This window comes from Triturus cristatus, chromosome 5_1 (genome assembly GCF_964204655.1).
Source record: "Triturus cristatus chromosome 5_1, aTriCri1.1, whole genome shotgun sequence".
Taxonomy (NCBI): domain Eukaryota; kingdom Metazoa; phylum Chordata; class Amphibia; order Caudata; family Salamandridae; genus Triturus; species Triturus cristatus.
The window spans coordinates 813,195,227-813,220,500 of NC_140587.1; the positions used below are offsets into that span (position 1 = coordinate 813,195,227).

Here is a 25,274-nt window from a genome sequence, read left to right on the forward strand (position 1 = left end):
AAAGGACAGCTTAAAGACAGAGCAGTGTATAATACGTTCTTAGAGTGGAAGACAGAAGATGATGCAACAAAGAAAGCCCCACAGAAATAAAGATTTAGAAAACCAGAAGGAATTACCATCTCCAGAGGTAAGTGAAGTGCTAGACTAACATCAGTGAAACCTTTGCTGGCTCAGGTATTGTAAATCTGTGACATGGCAGCCCATCCAGTAAGGGTCTGCCAAGTCACAGTTAGGGCCATCCCACCCCAATGAGGGCAAGGTGACAGTCAATCATTTCCCCTGTCGCTTGGGCAACATGCAAGGCATGACAGACAAAGGCAGGGAAAATGGAGAATGACTCCGACATGCAAGGAGAAATCTCCCAGTGCCTCAAGGCTATTAGTTTTGCATTGGGAGTTTGTTTGCTCTAAACAAAGTTTGCAGAGTATGTGGTATAATAATGGCGCCAGTTCTGCAAACCTTCAGTGCTGTAAAGGGAACCGCCGCAGAGGATGGCCTCCCCACTACCATGCCCCAGGGCCTTATTGAGGTTTTTTGTGTTCTGAACCCTTCCGTTCTCTAGCCCAGAAACTACATAACAACGACACATTTTATATCAGGCTCAGCCTCACTGGCTAACAGCCATCTACCTAACAAATTGAACAAGTTACTTAACTTTGGTAAAGCTCTTACAGGTGTATATTCTAACTGCAGATTCTTCACCTTTAGAATATTCCGAAACACCAAACAATCCGGAGATTTTTCAGCAAAGCTCCCAATACATTTGGTGGTGGTGCATAGCGCCACAGTGACTTCACACCTCCCTGGAAGTGACGGAGCACAGTTGCATATAAGCGTCACCCTGGCATGCAAACAAAATGCAGGTGACAGTATGTCCAAATCTAACTTGGAGCCTTATGAAGATAAAAAATTAACACCACAGAATGAGGAGTTGAGAGGGCAGTGAGGAATCGGTGGTTAAACAGAATATCCACCAGAAAGAGCGTTACCAAAAGTAAGTAACCTGTTCTTCTGATGGACGCTTCTGACTGCAGACACCTCACCTTTAGAATAGACACCAGTACAGTTCCTTCTAAAGGTCTGCGGAGTGGACTCAAATTATGAAGTTTTGCAGGACTAGGAGGACAAAATGGACTTCCACCCGAACGTGGCTGTCAAGGCAGTAGTGTTTCGTAAATAAGTAAACCGGCGCCCACCTCACAGCCTATCAGATGTCCAGAACCTGTAACCCACTTGCTAGTGCCATCGATGCAGCCATGAACCTGATGGTATGATCCAGCAGGCATTCTGGGGTTTCCCTGTTAGCCTGCGCACATCAAATTTTAATACAGAGCGTTATCTACTTCGACACAGTCCTCTTTTACACCACCTTGCCTTTCTTGGTCTGACCGAACTCCACAAAGAGCTGATCATCCACACAATGGTCTCTCATACGGCCAGTGTACCCAAAGATCACTTAGCGTCTAGCCAATGAAGCATCTCCTCCTCTTTCAAGGTGTGTGGCGAAGTGCATCATGACACTAGGGTGATCAATTGAGCAACATGGAAAGGTGAAACTTCCTTTGAAGTGAAGGCAACCGGAGCCCTCGGCACCAATTTGTCTGGGGAAATAGTGGTGTAGGGAGGTCATAAAGAAAGCACCTGTAGTCTTTTAAATTAGCATCTTTACCTTATCTTTTACATTTATATAACATAACAACAAGTGTGAAACACAGCTTTACATTGATGCTTGATGCAAGACACACGGCAGGCTATTGTACCCATCAACCCTACAACAGTAAACATACTTAGTACACTACAGCAGGATATTTGGGGTGTTGAGTTCAGCAGAGCTCATTTTAATCCAAATGCAACATTTCCATACCAGATTTCCACTATTACCAGTCCTCTACACTCTGCGCTGCCCCTCACAATTTCCCTCATCCTCCGATGAACTCTCTATGCTGTATCTTAATTGGTTATGCTGGTTGCCATGGTCTTCTGTCCAAGTATTGATCATTTCCTCCCAGAGTTCCAAATGATCTTCCGTATCCTTATCCCTCCACACTTCTATTAAGCAATGCTCCTTCTCAACAGCCCATTTAGTCTAATCTATAGTCCAAGATTGGAATTGAGAGTCACGCAGGGAGACCCAGTGTATAGATTTGCGCTGTGTCGCTAGAAGCAAGCCAATGCCTCAAACCTGTGTCTAATCTTCTGTCCCTTTTAGGCCTGGTTATGAATCCCAGCAGGCATTACTACTGTACTGCACAATTTCTAGGCATTCACCCCAAAGACTGCAGCAATCATTGCTAGCCAGTAGTCAGACCCCCGGCCACACACCTAGGTCATAAGTAAAATGACGCCATCCCATCACCACATCTTGAATGTGTGGCTTGACGTGCCGGGAATAGTCTATTAAGTCCCTGGGTCATGATATAGGTGCAGTGCAAGTTGTGAAAACTTGGTAACTTGCACATAGAAAAAATGGCCACAGTATGAACCAGAGCACAGGACCTATTCCACTTACTGTCGGTCAGGAGGTCCTGGAGGTCAAACTCCCACAGACATTGCGCCTTCAAGGGCTTCCTCTGTTGCTCTTTATCTAAAGCAGCATATATAGACACAAGATCATGCCTCTTGTCAACCCTGCCTCTAATATTAACTCCACTATCTGGGATATCACCTGCACTGCTGGGAAGCCAGTCTAACTCCCAGAGCAGTTTTCAACATGTTGGTAAACTGAAGAAACTGGGTCTGTCCCAGTAGACACGTCACCTTCAACCACACCACCGAACTCACCTGGTCGGACCACAGCTGCGTCCACTTCAGCTTCAAGAAGACCACCGTGCATCACCACACTCAGCAACCACCAAGAAGACACTGGAACCGTATCACCACAGAACAGATCGCAGCAACCCTCTCCCAGAACCAACCCACCGGCACCACCGACCCAAACGAAGCCGCCAACAACCTCACCAACTGGCTCTCCGACTGTGCAAACCTCCTGGCCCCCCTGAAGACTCAAGCCAGCACCAACAACCACAAGAAAAACTCATGGTTCACCCCCGACCTCAAAGACTCCAAGAAAGAATGCCGCACCCGAGAGAAGACGTGGCGCCTCAACCAGACCGAAGAGAACCTTTCAGCTCTCAAGGACGCCACCCGCCAACATCACCAACACCTCCGCGCCGCACGAAAAACCGCCTACCGGAATAGACTGGACAACAACGCCCACAACAGCAAGGAACTTTTTTGCATCATCAAAGAGCTCTCCAACCCGGACGCAGAAAACAACTCCATCCCTCCATCACAGGACCTCTGCGACTCCCTCGCGACCTTCTTCCACCAGAAAATCACCAACATATACAACAGCTTCCCGACCACCGACGCGAACCCCCCCCCAGAACCCGCCAACGAGATCACCACCATCCTCAACTGGAGCCCAACCACCACCGAGGAGACCACCCGCGCCATGAATTCGATCCACTCCGGCTCCCCATCGGATCCCTGCCCGCACCACATCTACAACAGGGCCGACGACATCATAGCACCACACCTTCGAGACGTCATCAACGCCTCCCTCACCACCGCCACCTTCCCGGAGAGCTGGAAGCACGCAGAGCTCAACGCCCTCCTGAAGAAGCCCACAGCAGACCCCACCGATCTCAAAAACTTCAGACCCATCTCTCTCCTGCCGTTCCCCGCCAACGTGATTGAGAAAATTGTCAACTCTCAACTCACCAACGCCCTGGAAACCCACGACTCCCTCGACCCCACACAGTTCGGTTTCAGAGCCAACCACAGCACCGAAACCGCCCTCATCGCAGCCACGGACGACATCAGAGCCCTGACCGACAAGGGTGAGACCGTGGCCCTCATACTACTGGACCTCTTTGCAGCCTTCGACACGGTCTGCCACCGCACCCTGATACGACGCCTCAGCAACGCCGGCATCAGAGGCAAGGCCCTCAAATGGATCATCTCCTTCCTCTCCGGCAGGACCCAGAGAGTCCGCCTCCCCCCCTTCAGATCGACAGCCACGGAAATCATCTGCGGCGTACCCCAAGGATCTTCCCTCAGCCCCACTCTCTTCAACGTCTACATGACCCCCCTGGCAAACATCGCACGCAACCACGGACTCGACCTAATATCATACGCCGACGACACCCAGCTCATCCTTTCCCTCACTAACAATCCCACCGCAGCCCGAACCAAACTTCACGAAGGAATGAAGGAAGTGGCGAACTGGATGACAGACAGCCGTCTGAAACTGAACGCAGACAAGACGGAGGTCCTCATCCTCGGCCCCACTCCCACCGCATGGGACGACTCCTGGTGGCCCCCCGCCCTAGGCAGCACTCCCCAACCCACCGACCACGCACGCAACCTCGGCTTCATCTTGGACTCATCACTCTCCATGACCAGGCAGGTGAACGCGGTGACCTCGGCATGCTTCAACACCCTCCGCATGCTCCGCAAGATTTTCCGCTGGATCCCCACCGACACCAGGAAGACCGTCACCCACGCCCTCGTAACCAGTCGCCTGGACTACGGGAACACCCTGTACGCTGGCATCACCAACAAGCTGATGAGAAAACTCCAACGAATCCAGAACGCCGCCGCGAGACTCATCCTGGACATCCCTCGTCACCACCACATCTCCGGACACCTGAGAAAACTCCACTGGCTCCCCATCAACAAGAGGATTACCTTCCGACTCCTGACCCACGCACACAAAGCCCTCCACAACCTCGGACCCAAACTGATCAACAGCCGCGTCTCCTTCTACACCCCTCCGCGCACTCTACGTTCCGCCGGTCAGGCCCTGGCAGCTGTACCCCGCATCCGCAAAGCCACCGCCGGAGGAAGATCCTTCTCCTTCTTGGCAGCGAAGACCTGGAACTCGCTGCCCAGCCACCTCCGCGCCATACCTGACCACCTCTCCTTCAGAAGGCAGCTCTCAAGACCTGGCTCTTCGAGCACTGACCCCCCCCCCCCCAGCGCCTTGAGACCCTTTATGGGTGAGTAGCGCGCTTTATAAATGCGAATGATTGATTGATTGATAGAAAAGCTAGCAGCACCTCTTCAATTGTAAGAAATGCCTCCCAACGATATAGGTCACCCGCTACATGAAAGTCCACTTCTCATCATTGCATCATACTTATAATCTGCTATATATGTTGAGATGACTGTAGCCAACAAATGTTCCACTATCTAGCAAAAAGTGGGCGCATCAAAACCTGTCTAATCGAGAGGAGGAGCCTAGCGCGCATCCAAGATGGTCGCGTGAGCACAGGGCTCCCCGGACCCTTTCTGCTCCTCGGAATAAATCCTGAGAATATCCTGATTTGGTGTATGGAATCTGAGAGATGAAGACCAGCTGACTATATATCTCTTTTCAAAACTCTAATCGGACCTGGGAATCCTGAGTTATCGTCGCCGGAACTTTTGGGACCCACCCGACGGAGGTGGCCGGGGTGAAGGTGACCCGTGGGGCCGGGCTGCAATTGAACAACAGCGGCCTCAGCGCGGTGCCAGTTATCGATTCAGCACTTTCGGTTTCGGTTTTGGCCTTCAGGAGCTCAGCTGGCGTGCGTGCTCGAGGTGGCGAGGTGCCTCCTGGGCCTCTGCCCGAGGGGTGCTTCCAGCTGCTACTGGCGGGTCTGACGCCTCCGACCCCTACACCGACAGTTTGTGGTCCTTTCGCTGGCACCCGCGCACCCCTTGATCGGAGGTCCCATTGAGTGACTGCGCTCACATGGCGGGCAAAGGGGGTCCGGAGGGGCGCAAGACCAAGGCTTCACTGCGCGGGGGAGCGGTCCAGAGCAACAACATGGACCGCTATACCCAGGGCAGGGGGTCCCCTGGCGCTGCTGGCCCTTCCCCGGATGCTGCGGGGGGAGGCACGACCGTCGCTGCGGAACCTTCTCTACAGGACATTATGGGTGCCATTGAGGGCATCAGGGAAACTATCGCGACGCAATATGAGGCCCTGGCCCGTAAGATCGACACTGTCGCGATCGACGTCACCCTGATTCGGGCCGACCTCTCTAAAACCAACGAGAAGGTCCAGGCCCTTGATACACGGACCTCCACCCTGGGTGCGGAGGTGTCGGATCTGCGGGCCGCGCTTGGGGACATTAGAGTGGTCAACGACCATATGGCCCGGCGGCTTGAGGACTTCGAGGGACGGGCCCGACGCAACAATATCCGCATCATTGGGGTACCGGAGTCCTCCGACAGCCGCCCGGTGGACCTCGTGGTCGAGGAACTTATCCTGCAACAGTTGTCCCCGGTTGGCCTAAGCAAATTCTTCGCTGTGGAGCGGGCCCATCGAGTTCCGGGCGGCCGGCCGCGGCCGGGGGCCCTCCCGAGGCCTATCGTGGCTAAGCTGTTCCACTACAGGGACCGCGATGCTATTCTGCAGGCTTCACGGACCCGTGGCCCGGTCCGCTACGAGAACTCGACCATCAACTTTTACCCGGACTTCACGCAACTGGTCCAGAAACAGCGGATGGGATTCCAGGGGGTGAAGCGCCGTCTCCGCGAGCTAGGCCTGAAGTATTCGATGCTCTACCCGGCGAAACTTCGAGTGGAGCATGGAGAGCGGACAGCCTTTTTTGACACTCCTGTGGCCGCAAGTGACTGGCTGGACTCGCTGCCGGACGGGGGTGGCCGGCCCGGGCCCTCTGGGGGCACCGCAGGTGACGGGTCCCCTTAGACTGACTTTTGGTCCTTGCTTTTGCGGTTTTGCACTGTACAGTTGGGTCTTACTTCTTTTGCATACTGTGTTTTACCAGGACCCGTGAGGGGTGCGGGCGGGTTCGGGTCCCTTTCCTCCTCCGGGGTCTTTTTGTAGAATGGGGTTAGTGGGGCGACAGGCACACTGCAAGTTGGGGGGGGTCTTTGGCCCGCAGGGGTGCAGGGTGGGGGGCGTTGGACTTGGGGTGGGGTTGGGGGGGAAGGGGGGTTGTTTAGTTGTGTGTTTTTTGTTTACAGGGCGAGGTATTGATTTTTATCCATATTTGGGAGCGGTGCTGAGGGCTGGGGGACTCTTGACCCATTGGAGGGGATGGGGGGAGACGGGTTGAGGCTTATGTCGTGGAACGTCAATGGGTTGGGGGACCGCATTAAGCGGGGTGTTGTACTGCAATATTTGCGTCGTTTGACTCCTGATGTGGTGTTTCTCCAGGAGACGCATTTGGTCGGCAATGTCTGCCATGCGATGAACAGGGGGGGATACCGCCTCGTAGCCCATTCTGGTTTCACAACTGGCTCCAGGGGGGTGGGCATTCTCCTGCGAGCCTCCCTTCCGGTGGAGATCACGAGGATAGTCTCGGATGACAGAGGGCGCTATGTGTGTCTGATTGGGAGGTGGGAGGGGCAGCCCCTTACCCTGGTTTCAGTCTACGTCCCCCCGGGCCTCCAGAACTCCACCTTTACTGATTTGGGTCGAATGCTGCTTGACCTCCCGGACGGCCTCCTGCTCATGGGCGGGGACTTTAATTCTGTGGTTTCGGGTGAATTGGATCGTCACCCACCGAGGACCCTCCCCGCTGCCCAGTCATGGCTGGGTGGGATGTTGGAGACCTTCGGCTTGGTGGATAGTTGGAGACTAATGCATCCGACCCAGTGCCAGTTCACCTTTCATTCGGGGGCGCATGGGAGTCTCTCCAGGTTAGACTACTTCCTTATGCCCGCGGCGCAGACTGGTCGGATTCGAGAGGTCAGACACCTGGCGCGTGGTATCTCCGACCATTCTCCGCTGTGGCTTGTCTTTGACACCGGGTCGCGGTCCGCAGGGCGGATAGCTCCCATTAACCCCTGGTACCTGCGGGACCCTGTGATTCGTGACAGCCTGGTTAAGGCCATGGACCAATACTTCGGTGAAAACGAGGGGTCGGTGTCGTCTGCGTTGTCCCTTTGGGAAGCCTTTAAAACTGTTATACGTGGACACGCCCTCGCCCAGATAGTGGTGGCCAAGAAGGTTAGGAGCGAGGCGGTGGTGAAGCTGGAGACTGACATCTCGGGGCTGGAGTCGGCCTTGGAGGCGAATGTTACTCCGGACGGGCTACATGCCCTTAGCCTGAAGCAGTTCGAATATAGGTCCCTGGTCACTGACGCGGCCAAAACTATGTATAGGGAGCAGCAGGGCCGATTGTATGACGCGGGGGACAAGGCGGGAAAGTTGATTGCATGGCTGGACAAAAAGGAGAGAGTGAATCGTGTGGTCCCCGAGTTGCGTGCTGCGGATGGTGTGTGTGTGACTGAGCCGGCTGAGATTGTGGAATGCTTCGCTGACCACCTCCGGGCGGTGTACTCCCCGGTGACTGACAGGGACGAGGATGACTCTCGCCTCCTACTGAGAGATATTGCTCTGCCCGGCCTGTCCGTTGAGGACCGGGAGCGGCTGGACGCCCCCTTATCGTCGGATGAAATAGCGACCGCGATTCGTTCCCTTCGCTCGGGCAAGGCTATGGGTCCTAATGGTCTGCCCATTGAACTATACAAATTGCGTCCTGATAAGCTTGCGCCCTTCCTCGGCCGCATGTTCCGCGACTCTCTTGCGGCGGGTTCCCTCCCGGCCGACCAGCGCTTGGCCACTATAGTCGTTCTCCCCAAGGAGGGCAAGCCGCGTGACCGCTGTACCTCTTACCGGCCTATTTCACTGCTCAATGCGGAGCCCAAAATCCTGGCGAAAGTCCTGGCCAATCGATTGTTGAGTGTCGTGTGCGACCTTATTCATCCGGACCAATGCGGCTTTATCCCGCACCGCAACACCGCTCTTAACTTGCGGCGTCTGCACGGGGTCCTCGCCAGGGCGGAGCTCCTCACCGAACCGGCCGTGCTGGTTTCTTTGGATGCCACGATGGCATTTGACACTATTGAGTGGCCATTCCTCTGGGCCGTCTTGGATAAATTCGGCTTTGGAGAGGGATTTATTGGCTGGGTGAGGCTCCTTTACACGGGACCCATGGCTCAAGTGGTGGTGAATGGGCGGGTCTCTCGGCCCTTTGCCCTCGGCAGGGGCACGAGGCAGGGGTGCCCGTTGTCCCCGTTGCTTTTTGCTCTCGCCCTGGAGCCACTCGCTGCCTGGCTCCGTTGGGAGCCCTCGCTTAGAGGGATCCGGTGGGGCCCGGGCTTTGAAGATCGGGTCTCGCTGTATGCGGACGACATTCTCCTGTATCTCACCTCACCGCGGCAGTCACTCAACGTCCTGTTTGACGTTCTGACCTCCTTTGGGAACAATTCGGGTCTCACGATCAATTGGTCTAAATCCTGCGTTTATCCCATCGCTGGTGGTCTTCCTCTCCTGCCGCCTCGGCTCCCGATTCAAATATCTCTGAGCGGCTTTAAGTACCTGGGGATATACGTTTCGCTGGACCCGGTGGCTCGCTACGAGCAGAATCTTCTGCGTCCACTTCGGCGACTGCGTGAGGACACGGCCCGGTGGTGCAGGCTGCCCCTGTCCCCGCTGGGTCGGGCCGCGCTGTTTAAAATGATGTCCCTTCCCAGGTTCCTCTATGCACTCCAGAACTCCTTCGACGTTATCCCCGTGGCCTACTTTCGGGAGGTGGAGAGCCTGCAGAGGAGACTGGTGTGGAACGGCCGGGCGCGTATTGCTCTTGCCAAGCTCACTCTCCCCTGGTATGACGGGGGCATCGCGCTTCCTGACATTCGCAGGTACTATTGGGCCTCGCAGCTATCTGCCATTAACCACGCCACGTATGCGCCCGGCCTGAATCCGGCGTATGAGATGGACAAGTTCCTGCTTCCCGGCGGGAACTACAACAGGGCACTTTATTCCCGCCTGGCTGACCGGACCCTTACGGGTCCTACTAAGATTGCTGTGCGGACCTGGAGGGCTGCCACTGCGGCCATGGGCTGGAGTGAGCGAATGACATGTGCTACTCCCTTGTTTGCCTCCGACCGCCTGGGCAGCCTGTGGACCACCAAGGGGTTTGACCAGTGGGACACGATTGGTATTAGCAAAGTGGGAGACCTGTGGCACAAGGGCGCGGTCAAGACTTTCGCGGTGCTACAGGCCGAATACGAGCTGACCGACAGGGAGTTCTTCCGCTACGCCCAGGTTCGACACGCCCTGCTCTCGGTCTTCGGGGAGGGGACCATGATCCCTGTTTCCTCGCCCCTCGAGGACCGCGTACTTGACGGACATGTCCCTGATAGTACTATTTCTTTAATTTATAAAAAATTGATTAATCATCGGGCGGATCTCCTGGTGCGCCTTCGGGAGGCTTGGACTGGGGATGGGGTCGAATTGGACGACGAAGACTGGCAGTCTGCACTGTCGTCCCCCAAGGAGGTTGCCATTCCGGCTCGTCTCCGGTTGGTACAGCTCAAGATTCTCCACCGGGTGTATGTTACGGGTCCGCGCTTGGTCGCGATGGGATTTTCCGACGACGGGCTCTGTAAACGAGGCTGCGGGCTCAGCGCCACCTTTCTTCATATCCTTTGGGAGTGCCGCGAGGTGGCGGACTACTGGCGCCGGGTCCACACGGTTATGGGACAGGTCACCGGGGTTGTGCTGCTGCCGGAGGTGCGTCGCTGTGTCCTGAATGTGTGGGAGCCCAATGACTACAACGCGGCTCAGACCCGGTGGGCGGCCCTAGGGAACATGATTGCCAAGAGGGATATAGCGCAACTTTGGGGCGCTCAACGGCCGCCCACCGTGTCAGTATGGAAGGAGAATATGGACTGGTGTATGTTTCGGGAGAAGACAGTGTATGTGGCCCGTGGCAAGCCGGGGGCATGGGGTAGAATTTGGGGTCAATGGAATGCGTATCGCGGAGGCATCTGTACGCCCCCCCTGGTAGACACTGATATCGCCATGTCCCCCTGACCCTTGACGGCTCCTGGCGCTTTTTGTAACAACTACATATGGACGTTCATCTCCCTTGACCCCCTTCCCCCCCCCCTCCGTCCCCGGCCTCCCGGTACTCCTCTCTTTAGCGGACTGCTCAAATGTTCTGACTGGAGTTTTCCGGGGGGAGCCTGAACCGCACTGGTATCCCTTGTAACTCGCCTTTTGTTTTTATTGTTTTTTCTTTTGTTTCTGTTTTTGTTGGACTGACACTTGCTGTTCTTCGAGAACTATCTTGAGCCACTGCGGGGCAGTGCCATGGGAACGGACTGCAGCCTTGATATGTGTATATTTCCTTGTGTACCTAGCGGCCGGCCCGGGTGGTTGTAGGCCCATACTTGTAATCGAATTATTGTTCAATAAAAACCTTTTCAAAAAAAAAAAAAAAAAAAAAAAAAAAAAAAACCTGTCTAATCTCCAACTCCAATGCAACAGATATGTACCGGATGGATGCCCATTTGTGGTCTGGCAGGTGTTTGTCAAGCATAACAAGAACTGGAAGTTGACCCTCCTCCATGAACCGGCCAGCAATCTCTCTTACCAAGATTGACCCTCATCACAACACAGCATTGCATACTGCAGCATCCCAGGAATATAACATAATTGTAGCTCTGCCTCCAGCCTCTATCCAATTTCAACATCTCCAGGGTAACTGCTTTGTTTACCTTCTCACTCCAACAAGATCAGAAGGCTATTCAATTCCTGAAAGGTCAACCTTGGAATCAGGCACACTGAATTCTGAAGAACATAGAGACATCATGGAAGAAACACCATCATACTTATCATTATCCTACCCATAACCGACACCAGCAATGTGTTCCACAGTTTCACGAATGACCCGAGACCCAAAAGAGTCCTACCCATATTATGGGTATTTTGATCAGCAGGTGAGTGTGCAACCTGGATATCCAGATAACAAAACCTCTGCAACTCCCAGGACAGTCCTACATCTGGGAGATTCCTCATATCTCCCATACCCACCAAACCTGGCAAGGGGAAAAGGACAATCTTGTGTTTATTTATATAAAGGCCAGAAGCATCGCCAAACCTTTCCAATATCTATAATAGCAGTAGCAGCGGTAAGTATGGATGCTGCAAGTATGTGAAGGGTTTTATCTGCGTACACTGAAACTACATGCGCAGAGTACCCGACTTCTGTGCCTCACTCCCACAGTTCGCTTCCTAGATATATAGCAAAGAGCTCAATTACTAGCGCAAACAGTAGAGGGGATAGGGGACAAGCCTGTCCAATGCTCCTTCAAACCTCGAAGCACTCTGATATATAGCCTCCAGTCTGCACTTGTGCTGTGACGCATGTGTACAACAATTATTTTTTGCTCCGAAGTCCGCACTCTGGGTCAAATCTAATCAGAGTTAAATCCATTCACAAATACTCCCAATCTAAGGTGTCAAAGGCATTCTTGATATTCATCGCTGTCCCCTCTAACATATGCATCACACGTGAGAGTCTTGTTGAATATATTTGACTGCCCTTCCCTGGCATAATGCCGCACTGATACTCGTGAATCTGAGATGTCCGGTACAGTTAAGCCACCAGCACCCTAGACAGAACCTTAGGATCCTCACAAATCATGGACAGGGGTCTGTATGAACTCAGATCCTTGTCCTGTTTTAATACTATAGTAAAAATGGTCTCTCTCATAGATGGTGGTCGCACACGAACACCCTTACCTTCATTAGGGACACTAGTAACTTCTCAGAAGCTTGTGCTGCACAGGTTTGATAGAACTCAGGGGGAATTCCATCTGTCCCAGGAGCTCTATACAATTAGTTTTTATGGCCACCAACAGTTCCTCTTTATGTAGATCTGCCTCCAATTCTTACCTCTGGCTACAGAAATTTTAGGAAGCTGTAACGAGACTAGGAAATCCTCCTCTTGTGATTTAGTTTGTGTGAGTGTGATGGGATTCAGGTATATTTCAGCTAAATAGGTGCATAAGTTGTCATCAAGCCCCATTTGTTTTGCCACTGCTGAGCCATCCGATTAGCAGAACACCAGTATCAAGGGAGTAGGCTGTTATTTCTTCAGGAGCCAGGCCAGTGGTTGTCCTATTTTATCTCCATCCTTGTGTAGCCTTTATGTATATTCTCATCTGGTGAAATGGTCCAACCTTTCCCAGATCTCGCTCTCTCACTCCTCATCAAGTCAAAAGCAACTCAATGTCAACAATCGGACTGCACGGGGCCAGTTTCTGCAGTCGTGCCAATTCTCGTTGTCAGTTCACTCTACAGATGTCTACGGGTATCATCTATTTCATCCAGACAATAATTCCTAAGCACCACCTTAACAGTCTCCTACTCATTTCCATTTCTATCCCTTAAGGTCCAATTATTCTTAATTCTTAAGTATGTGGTAACCAACCCCCGCAAATCCAACCGAAAAGCCGAATTCTGCAAACTTTCCGGATGTAACCTCCAGGGGAAAATGTGAGGCCCAACCATGTCCATGTTATATTCCACCATCAGCAGAGCACGGTCCTCTAGGTAAACAATTTTCAAAGCTTTTGGACCCTCTGCGTACAATCTGGAAAGATGCAAATCACCTGCACCTCATATGTGGGATCATCAGTTTTCCTAACAGCCTGCAGAATCTCATCCCTATCTCGATAATTAAGATATTAGCAAATACCGTTCTGTAGGGGGTTATCAGGGGTGGCTAAGGGGGGCAAGGCTCTATGTGCCTTCTCCACCACAAAAAGAGGCCAGAAAGGTCTTCAAGTTTCAAAACAGTCCTGATCCAGTTTAAGGAAATGGTTTGGTGCGGTTCCCTCCACGTTCTCTGGAAATCCTACAAAACAGAGGTTACCTCTTTGAGACCTACCCTCCGCATCCTCCAATCTATTGCCTAAATGCTTTGCAAGCTCTGTGAGGGAGCTCCTTGTAGATCTGAGGGCCTTTACTTCTGACTGCAGCCATTCCACGTTTTGCTCAGTTTCAAGTGTTCACTCAACAACCTTCCACAGTTCCACAAGAAGGAGGTTAACCTCCAGGGAAATGGGGTCTGTTTTCACCTTCAGGATAGATTTTGAGAGTATTAACTAGCTGCCTGGATTGGGCCCCAACGAGACCCTGAGACTTGTGTAGGCCTCACCTTATGCTAGTATCACTCAAGGCCCTGCCTCCCCAGCCGCTTATTAATTGATGTTTATTTGTTGAGTCATTTTAGTCTGCTTGTCTTTCACCATATTCTCAGCCATAGGGTGACAAGGCTACAAATGCCTCCAGTCCACAGGGAGTCTTGTTGAGTTGGCAGCAGTAAGTCAGGGTTGGGGTGTGGAAAGACCCTGAGGTGTAAACTCAATGTGTCCCCGCCAGTAACCTCCTACGCAGCGACTCTAGGTATAGGCAAATATGGCCCAGCTGCCACTACCCCACAGCAGGTCCAAGATGGGAGGTGCTGAGGGTGGGGTGAGGGGGTGAAGCGGGTGCACTCAACCTTAGCATGCTCACACCTCAGGGGAAAAAAAAAAGAGAGGGGGCAATCCCCACACCTAATTTTCTCAATCCTACCTCAATGTAGGCAAACAGGCAACACAGGTGATCAATTCAGTGTCATTCTGGCATACAGTCACCTCAAGCTCTATGCTAGTGCTCCCAGGAGTCATGGATTACCCCCACAATGTCTCTTCCGGTGACTCTTGACTCCCCTGGACTCCCAACAATTAAGAGAGGGTGGGCAAGGGACCCCCACACCCATCTGCCCCTCTGGGTTCGAATTGGCAGAGCCCCTCAAAGAAGGGAGGCCGTCCATCCGCAGGCCAAAAGAACCCCCCACTAAGCTTGGTGTCCAGGGGTCCCAATCGCCACAACAATACCCCTACTGAAATGTTAGCAAGGGGGAGTTGCCCACCTCACCTCATTACCAAGGACTGCAGACAGTCCAAGATAATTACTCTGGCAGGAATGGGGCCACACACCCACAGAGTGATGCCATCACAACCCACGGCAGGCCTCCAGTATCTTAAATGCTCCAGGGAATGCAGTGACTCCTCACTGGCTGTGTAACAAGTGGGGCCCGGGGGGTTATCCGACCACCATGAAACCTCAACAAGAGCAGCTCTCCGTGGTGCCAATTAATGTCGACTTGGACACAAGCCAGCCTCTCAAGCCCAGCCCCAGGTGAGGTTCGATAGCGTGCAACAGGAAGGGCAGGAGGGGCGAACCACTCAGTTCCTCTGCAGGCCCGGCATATGTTCAAGGCCGGAGAGACATCTGGGCCTCCCCAACGGCCAGAGAGGTCCTCCACTGCAGCTCCCTTGGCCGCGTCCACCATCTTGGAATGAAGTCCGACGAGTGCAGCCATAGCACTTATGTGGCTATGGTCCGGACTTGCGCTCCCAGATATTGATGGGAGCCACCCCCTCCAACAGCAGGGCTCCACTGCATTAGAGAGGCAGTTTTGGGCCCACAGGGTCCCATGGTTTATAAGGATGAAGACATCGGGACGAAAGCACCAGTAGTTAATGAACATGGCATGCAGAATTGATGGTGTTAAGAAATGCAGTCTTGATTGGCAGATGAATGTGGAGGCATGACAAATGGCTTTGGAGGGCAGATACGTGTTAGGCTCCAAGTGATAATGCATCATAACCAGCGATTTAAAGAGACAGGGTTGATCAGGTAAACATAAAAAGATGAAAGAGCTGATAAATACACTTGATCGTGCCCACTGCAAAGGCAAACAAAAAAAGGAAACAACAATAAATCAGTAAGATAGCAGAGGATCGAGAAGACAGAGGGTGCATCAGGCCACAAAACTTTCCCAGAGCAAATTTGGAATTTGTGAATCAATCAATCAATCAATCAATAATTTATATCGCGCACTACTCACCCGGAAGGGTATCAAGGCGCTTGGGGGAAGGGGTCTGCTACTGCTCGAACAGCCAGGTCTTGAACTGTTTCCTGAAGGCGAGGTGGTCCTGGGTCAGCCGCAGGTGGATGGGCAGGGAGTTCCATGTCTTAGCCGCCAGGTAGGAGAAGGATCTTCCACCGGCGGTGGCTCTCTCGATGCGAGGAATGGCGGCGAGAGCAAGGTACGCGGATCGTAGCTGGCGGGTGGGCGTGTAGAAGGTCAGGCGGTCGTTGAGGTACCTTGGGCCCAGGTCGTGGATGGACCACTGGCAAGAATTACATCTGTCACTGCCGCTAAAAACAGACGAGCTCCCTCGGTGGAGCGGGAGCCTCACTTTCTGACTGACTTTTTGTGCACTCTTACCTGCAGACTCTGGGCAGAGGAGCTGGGCTGTTGGGCGCTAGTGGTCTGCCCTGTCATTTCCCTCCCGCCGCCGCTGCTGCAATTGCCGATCGCAGCGGTCGCTGAGCGGAGGTTTCTGCCTACAGCCCCCAGAATTCCCGGCTGTGGTCCCGCTCCGAAACGAACTCACTTCAGCGCCTGGAGGCGCTAAAAACAGACGAGCTCCCTCGGTGGAGCGGGAGCCTCACTTTCTGACTGACTTTTTGTGCACTCTTACCTGCAGACTCTGGGCAGAGGAGCTGGGCTGTTGGGCGCTAGTGGTCTGCCCTGTCATTTCCCTCCCGCCGCCGCTGCTGTAATTGCCGATCGCAGCGGTCGCTGAGCGGAGGTTTCTGCCTACAACCCCCAGAATTCCCGGCTGTGGTCCCGCCCCGAAACGAACTCACTTCCGCGCCCGGAGGCGCTAAAAACAGACGAGCTCCTTCGGTGGAGCGGGAGCCTCACTTTCTGACTGACTTTTTGTGCACTCTTACCTGCGGACTCTGGGCAGAGGAGGTGGGCTGTTGGGCGCTTGTGGTCTGCCCTGTCATTTCCCTCCCGCCGCCGCTGCTGCAATTGCCGATCGCAGCGGTCGCTGAGCGGAGGTTTCTGCCTACAGCCCCCAGAATTCCCGGCTGTGGTCCCGCCCCGAAACGAACTCAGTCCCGCGCCCGGAGGCGCTAAAAACGGATGAGCATCCTTCGCGTCGCGGGACGCGCGCGGGTGGCGCCGGGCTAAGCCCGGGCAAAGGGCGGGCCGTCTGTGGCCGTCAGGGGCCTGAGGAGGCCGGGCTGGGCCACCCCCTATGGACCTGTAGTTCAAGGAAAACATACCCTTAGGTGACTGTTACATACACACGGGCGGTTGCCTTATTAAATCACTGTTGTTTGTTGCATCAGGGTGTGTTTAGAATTGCACAAGTATGAATAGACGTAAGGGTGCGGTGGGGACACTTGATGCATTCATGATTAGGGCAGAGAGTTTACTCACGCATGAGATCGAGCTAACTGAGCGGCGATTGTCCCTAGATTTACTAACGGCTCAAAGACGCTCTTCATTGGAAGCTCTAACTCAGGGAGACATGTTACATCCCCGGCTCTCTGTATCACCTACCCTTTCTCCTATGTTTGAGGCACCTCCTCCCCAATCCTCCTTATTAGTAATTCCAGACTCCCCCTCTGTTACTATTCTAAGGAGACAAAAAGTTCGAACTCGTTCCCGCAATCCTAAAAATTCTACAGAGTCTAAACCTAAGGAACCACCGGCCAAACGCAAAAGGGGCCCCAACCTTACATCCAAATCCCACAATCGCTCTGGAGTTCTTAGTGTAGTTCCTTTACAAATTTCAGCTGTTCCAACCACCGCGTCCGTTGGTATCCAAACTGATGATATAACTTGCCTCCCAAGCAAAGATGACATTATGACTGCCCTGGAGTCGGGCTTGAGAGCAATAGTTAGCCATTCCAAGGCTTTATTTGATAAAAACTTCTCTTTTTTACAGGAAAGACTTGCATGTATGGAGCAATTGTTAACCCGGGAGCCAGTTTCTGATCTCCCGGTTGTTAACCGCAATCCCTTAATTACAACTACTCATACGCAGGGGGATCTTGCCAACCTAGGTCTCAGGACGGCTGACGCCAACAATGGGACCCAGTGTCCATCTAGTAGTTCACAGCAACAGCACTCTGCGATTGTTCCCCCCCGAACATCGGACCCTGAAGTAAGACAACCCACCATAGATCCAATGCCGCCAAAGACTTTTCCTAGAACTGAGGTTCTGAATCTTCCCCCTGCCTCCTATCCTTATGTGATAGTTTTGGCAGGAGTTCCCTGCTTGTCGGGTTCTAGGAAGGAGTCATGGGTGGATCTTCGAAACAAATGTGTGGATTGGCTGAGGAAACACAAAGTGTTCGACCCGGCCAGACTGCACGAAATCTTAATGGTGCGAAGAGTGGGATGGGTGGGCGAATCTGCTAAAAACATTATAGGCGATTGTATTGTTATCAATTTTTGTAGTCCCCACACCGTTCGGTCCCTAATGCAAACCTGTGAGTTATTGTCGGGTCTAAAGTCGAACATATGTATGTTTACCCTTGGTTATTTTTATAAACCTAATATTAATGCATATGCGCCTACGCCCAAGGCCCTTCCTCTGGTTAATCGCTTTTCAGCTCTGTCAGATTTAGATGTTCCCGACTGACAACCAAGAGTGAGTGTTGAACCCCTTGCCCTGTTACAGATTGAGGCTACTCCTGCTCTTTCTCCAGTGCCAGCACTTGCTATTCAAAATAGCCTAGACAGTCACCCAGGGAGAGTTGTGTCAAAAGCGGCCACCTTAAATGTTTTAAGTTGGAATGTAGCAGGCCTCCGACAGAGATTATGCGATCCCGGGTGGCTCAGTTTAATTCAAAGTTACGACATAATTATGTTACAGGAGACATGGGCTACTACGGAACTGCACGTTAACGGGTTCCATTGCTATAACACTCTGGCAACTAAATCTAGAATGGGTCGTCCCTCGGGAGGCTTATCTATCTGGGTCAATATTACCGTCGGAGGCACTACCAGGGTTATACCAACGCATAATCAGAATTTCCAGGCCATATTATTTACCCAGAAAATAAGTTTTTTGCTGGTTAACTTTTGTAACAATGATTTTAGTTCATTGCCAAATATAAATGTTATAAATCTTTTTAACTTTATTACTACTTTGGAATCTAGGCACGACTTTGATGAAACTAGCGGGTTTGTGTTGGGAGGTGATTTTAATGCAAAACTTTGCGGCTTGTCCACCCATGGGGGAAAGTAGCTTTGGTTCTGGGTGTCAAAGGGGAGTGGAATTGACTTCCTTTTTGAATTCACATAACCTGGAGAATGTAATGGATATAATGGCTAATTGTCTGTTAACAGTTCCCCTAGTACCTACATTCAGAGGCAGAGATTGTTTATCAATTATTGATTATATTTTTATGTCTCCTGGGTTGGCTGACCGTATTAGTGAGGCTATAGTTATTCCCATGCCTCAAGGGAATCATAACCCCATTAAGGTTTGCCTAAAATCAATCCACCGCCCGGTATATAATAAGGAATGTGGAGCTAGGAACCTCTCCATATGTTCAAATAATCTTAGATTAAAATGGAGTGGTATTAATATTAAGGGGACTTTCCAGACACTGGAGATAACTTACCCCTCTTCTACTCTTGTTTGTCTGACCTAAATCCGAATCCTGAGACAGTTGAGGATTTTGTCAAGATTTGCTCAGCCTGCCGAGCCCAACTTATGACCCTGCGGCGCATGGCCCGAGATGGTTTGATCATGAGTGTTCTCTAGCCAACCGCGACTTGCGGCGTGTTTAATCTTCCTGCCCGAGGAACCCAACCGATGTGAAAAATGCTAGGATTCGATACAAACTGGCCATTACGAGAAGGAAGGAGGAGATCCTAGAAGAGCGTTGGGAGGTGTTAGCGCGAACTGCTGATCGCGGAAGGGGGAATGTCTTTTGGGCCGCGGTCAAAGACTTGCGTTGCTCAGGCCAGCTTTTGACCCCAATGGACTGCACCATTTCTGGTGCAGCCTGGGTGGACCATTTCTCTAAGATTTATGCCGCCCCGCACTCAGTAACAGCTACCCCAGTATTCAACCACCCCCCGTGGGTAGAAATATCATTATCGGAGGTGGTAGAAGCTATCACCCAGAGCGCGGGGATTAAGGCCCCAGGCCCGGATGGCCTCTCAATTGATATTATTAAATCTTATCCTGATTTGTGGGGCCCTCTATTGTTGAATGTTTTCAACAATCTAACATTCACCTCTCTACCACCAACTTGGTCATGGAGCACAATAGTGCCAATCTTCAAGAAGGGAGATCGGTCCCAACCATCCTGTTATAGGCCTATCTCCCTTATTGACAATACCCTAAAAATACTAGGTAGAGTGTTATATAATAAAATCTTGACCTGGGCCGAGGATAATCACATCTTAGAGAGCTGCCAGCTGGGTTTTCGAAATAAGGTTGGTACGGCAGAGCAATGTCTTAACCTCAGTCTTATTTTGGGTAAATATACCGTAGCTCGCAAATCCCCAATTTACCTCGCCTTCATGGACCTATCCACTGCCTTTGACCTAGTCAATTGGTCGATGCTTTGGAGGGCCCTATTGCAATATGAATCTCTGGTTCATTTCCTGGCCTACTTGCATAGAGATCTGAAGGCCTGCATTAGGATTAGCCAAGGGGGTGAGGTGACTGATGCGGTAAGAGTGCATAGAGGGGTTAGACAGGGATGTGTTTTAGCCCCTCTTTTATTTATTATTTATATTAATGGGCTGCATAAGTCCTTGGTTTCTCTAACCTGTGATGTTCCCAAAATAAAGGGCAATTACCTCCCCGCTCTGCTATATGCAGACGATGCGGTCCTTATGGGCCGCACCCCCAATGCGTTACGCATCCTAGTGAATGGTTTTGTCGACCATATGGACTCTTTGGACTTAAAGACCAATTTTAAGAAATCCTTTGTTATGTCCTGTGGCCCGAAGAAACGACACATTGGAAGCATCGTTGTGGGGACAGAGAGATTGGGGTCTACTAATAGCTTACCGTATTTGGGAGTGTTCTTTGCTGCAAACAACTCCTGGAGTGGGCATATTGCCCACTCCAGGGGTAGGTTCTCAAAGGCCATTAACTCTATCCTGAGCCTCCCCCGCCCTAAAAGGACTGGCGCGTTGCTTGTCACTTTCAAAATATATAAGGCCCAATGTGTTCTGGTTGCAACGTATGGAGCTGAGGTTTGGGGAACAGCCAGATGTCCGCACATTCTTGCCAAGGAAAATAGATTTAGCAGGAAGCTCCTTTGTGCCCCCATCTCCTCTACCCACTACATAGGTCATAAAGAATTAGGGTTGCATTTTATAGGGGATTTTATTCGGGCTCGCCCTGCTCTTTTTTGGCTGGCTATTTGGAAAAATCCTGCCGCTAAATTGACTAGGGATATTATAGAGGATTGTTTATGTTGTGACAGAGGCATGTCTATCCCTTGGCTTTCTGGGGTGCAGAGCGTTCTTGGTAGTGCGAATTTTCAAAATGTTTTTTCTGATCCTACCACCATCCAGCTCCCTCTCAAGTCTGTACTCAAACAAGCTCTCTATACACTGTTCAGTGACGAAAGGGTTGTGAGAGAGTCCTTGAAACCTAGTGTTACTAGATACCTAGCCCGTAATCTTTTAACTTATCCCATACCCAGCTACTTAACTCTCCCAATGAGCCACTGGGAGCGAGGCCTCTTATTTCGCCTTAGGGCTGGCACCATCAAATATGCTCTTAGTTTCCCGCTATGGAATCATAATGATCAAATTGTCGAGCCGTGCCCATGTGATTGCCGGAGTGATCAAACAATTTTACATTTTTTATTCTTTTGTAAATTTTAAATTAAATATATGAAATGTTTTTTAACTCCGTATTTTAAAAAATTGAAACCGATTAGCCTGGATCTCGCACTTTCAATGATATTAACCCTCGATGATCATGAACTTGTTTTCCGTGTGGGTTCCTTTTTAAAAACTGCGGTTCGTGCCCGTTTAACTAGGTCTTAAAATATGAACGATTTGTTGTTTTTATCTTGTAAATACTTGCATATTGTACATCTGCAATGTTAATTGTATTTTGTGCTTTTATGGATTACGATTATCCGAATAAAGTTTTGAAACTTGAAACTTGACATCTGTCACTTCTTGCAGGAAGTCAAAAGAAGAAACTGCCACTGCTCAATCTCCATGCATGAAGGTCTAAAGTTGTGGAGGTTTTATTTTTCGGACCCTTCCCAGATGCTGAGACAGGAGGCTCTCTTAAAGGGGTAGCCAGATCAGAGTGCAAATACTCAAGCCCAGGAGCTCTGGGAACCACGCTCTCCTAGCCAGTCAGTGGCTATAAATTTGTCTTGGGCCTTTTCTGTCCTGACCATCCTTAGAACTTGAGACAGGAGAGGCAGCACCAGAAAGATGCGCAAGAGACCCATGTCCCATTTTAGAGTGAATAAGTCTCCCATTAACCTTTTTGGAGGCAACACGAATGTGCAGAAGATTGGCCACTGCATGTTCTCGCTGTTGATGTAGAGATCTAGTCAGGGCATTCCACCTCAGGGTGGAGATGACACTTGTGGTCCACCAGCCGACTTGTGCTCAGCTCCTCTGCTTTTGTTTAAGGACTGCACTAGTTGGTTGGCTACCAAAAAGAACTTCTGCTGCTACAGTCTCCTCCAGAGATGTAGGACCTTCTGGTACAGGATTCAAGACCACCTGGTGGTGTACAAGCCTTCCCTTGAAGGTCAGTAGGAAGGCTTTGAAGGACATGAGGCTCCCAAAAGGTAGATGTGTAGCTGGGTCTCCATTGGACACATTAGGCCCCTTATCACCACCTCACCAAGATGGCCTTCTCAACCCTAAAATTATGCATCCGTTACTAAATGTGACATCCAGGTGGGGAAGGGGGAGTGGCCAGCCAATTGTCAGACTGGTGCTTGTCTGCCACTACGTGAGGTCCCGAGCTGTCTCAGAGTCAGAGATAACCCTGAAACTGAGCCCAGTGAAATCTCAGATTCCATTGTAGGGACAAAAAGTGCCATCTGGAGTTATGTGATAGAGAAAGCATGAGGCCAGGTGCCCAAGAATTCTCAGAACCATCCTCAACGAGACTCAGGACTGTGCCTAAAATATTGGAATCATATCCTGAATGTCCTGGACTAGCTGAGGGGGTGAAAAGGTCTTTAACACTTTAGTTCCCATGATAGCTCCTATGAAGGGAATCCTCTATGTAATGCTCAGGAGGGACTATCGCTCGTTGATGGAAAACCCCAAAGAGATCAGAAGCATGGCCGTTGTCTGGAAGTGGTGTGTGACTAACTGCCGCAAGCCCACCTAGAACAACCAGTTGTCGAGTTACGGAAATACACACATCCATGACCACCATAGATGAGCTGCAAGAACTGTCATTCATGAACACCTGAGGGGCCGAGGTAAGGCAGAAGCTGAGCACAGTAAATTGGGAGCGTTCCGACCACACTGTGAACCGCAGGTAGCATCTGTGGGACTGCATGAGTAGCATCTCAAAATGTATGTCCTGCCAGTCCAAAGACATCTGTTTTTCAGGATCCAAAGCAGAAAGGATCTGCACCAGAGTAAGCAGTTTGAACTTGTACTTTCCCAGAAAGGTGTTCAATAGCCAGAGGTTTAGTACAGGCCTGAGGCCTCCATGCTTCTTCAGTATGAGGAAATAGTAAGACTATCACCCCTCACTCTTCTCAGAGTCTCAGCGTCTGGCACTTGTACAAATGCACCCTTAGCCACCAGTAGGTGGATTTCTAGCATTAAGATTGATGTGTGGTCCACTGAAATGTGACCTGGGGTGGATTGAATCTGAGGTGGGGAAGAAAGGTATGGTGTAGCTCATTTGATCAATTTGCAAACTTCATTGGTCTGACATGATAGATTTCCACCCATGACGGAGATACTGTATCCTGCACCCCATCAGCTGAGTATGAGACAGCAAATCAAAATGACTTGGGAACCACTGTAGTAGAAGAGGAAGAGTTGGAGGACTGCCATCCTCAAACATGTGCTCTGCCCTGAAAGGGCTGAGTTTGCTGATGCACTGGCTGGGAAGGTTGACACTGCCTGTAAGCTATGCTGCTGTAATAGCACCTAAGCTTTCTATACTGAAAGTGGAATTGTCTGGCCACGGATAAGAACCCCAAGGATCAAACTATGGTGTGATTATCTTTGAATCGCTCGAGCACAGTCAGCCTTTACTCACAAACACACGGCTCGAAAAAGCCTAAAAATCATAAAAATTGTACTAGTCCTGTAGGTCTAGTAACCTACAAAATCTCCTCGACCTAACTGAAATGCACTTTACCTCTGACACTGAAAGCTGAGCAAATGTGACAAGTTAAGATTTGAAAGCATTTTTATAGCTCATTTACTTTGTGAGCAATAAAGATGCCTTTCAATCTTGCTATCTTGTCACATGTACTTTGCTTTCAGAGGCAGAGGTCAAGTGTCAGTTCGTCTTCCTCCTCGCCAGAAAGAGTGAGTAGGATCGAAAAATAGTTTGTCCTGAATTAGTCCTGAAACAGCCTGAATAAATTGAAGAGAATGTCCATAAGGGACGCTTGGACATACCCTAAAACCCCACTTGAATGCATTCCAGCATGTTGTCTAAGTACAACACTGGTACTAATAGCAGGGCGTTTAGGGTTGGTAGTGTACAGCCGTACACACATATTTTGATGTGTCCTGTCCATCTTGGATTGCTTCGGCCTGTGAGTTCATAAAGTCCTCCAGAACGGTAGGCAAGATCTCACTGAACAGGTCCTACAAGGCATGAGTGTCTCTGTCCAGAAGGCACACATACAGAGAACTTGAGGATAGACTAGCAGAGGAAAACATTTGCTCAGCAAAGGGAGCAATATGTTTTCAATCTCTCAACCCTGGGGCTTTGTTGGAAAAGCATTTGGATTGACTTTATTTGTGGATGGCTGCACAAAGGCTTTCAGGGTCACCAAGGAATGGTCTGTGTGATTTCAAACCAAATGGCCATGAGAGGTTACATAAGGTCTTCCTTAAATGCTAGTGGCTTAAATGAAGCTACACCAAGCAAAGACATCTGTCAACCGGTTTTAGCTTCCAGGAATGCAACTGTAAATCTAGCACTTGTACTGCTCTTCACACCACTGCATCAAAAGAGGCAACTTCTTCAGTTGGTGGATGAGGTGGCGAGCTCAGCATCTCACGAAGTATCTATCCCACTTGCACTTTACAAGACTAAGTACAGTCCTTCATCAGTGCAATGAGGTGGGAGTGCATTGTTTAACTACTTGTCATCACCAGGGCAGGGACCAAATGGAGGACTGGTTCTGAGTCAGAAAACACTAGACACTTCAAGTGACACCCTTGCAACTGCTCGCCAGACTTTGAGTTTCAGAATAGGGAGGAGTCGAGTATGGTACCTTGAGCTTATGGCATGCTTTCAACTTTGACGTACTGAAAGACCCCAAGCAGGAACATAACTTTTCACAGGACCAACCGACTTTGTGACCAAGACCGTCCCAATAACCTGGAGCAGGAAACGGGACATCTGTTCAAACGCAACCTTCACTTATGCTCAGT

General features: G+C 50.8%; 1 protein-coding gene across 1 annotated transcript in view; it reads right to left on the bottom strand.

The window, feature by feature from the left end:
• The window catches only part of CEP76 (centrosomal protein 76), a 275,662-nt gene that overhangs the window by 63,014 nt on the left and 187,374 nt on the right, over positions 1 to 25,274 (bottom strand). The gene's annotated exons all lie outside the window — the stretch shown is intronic.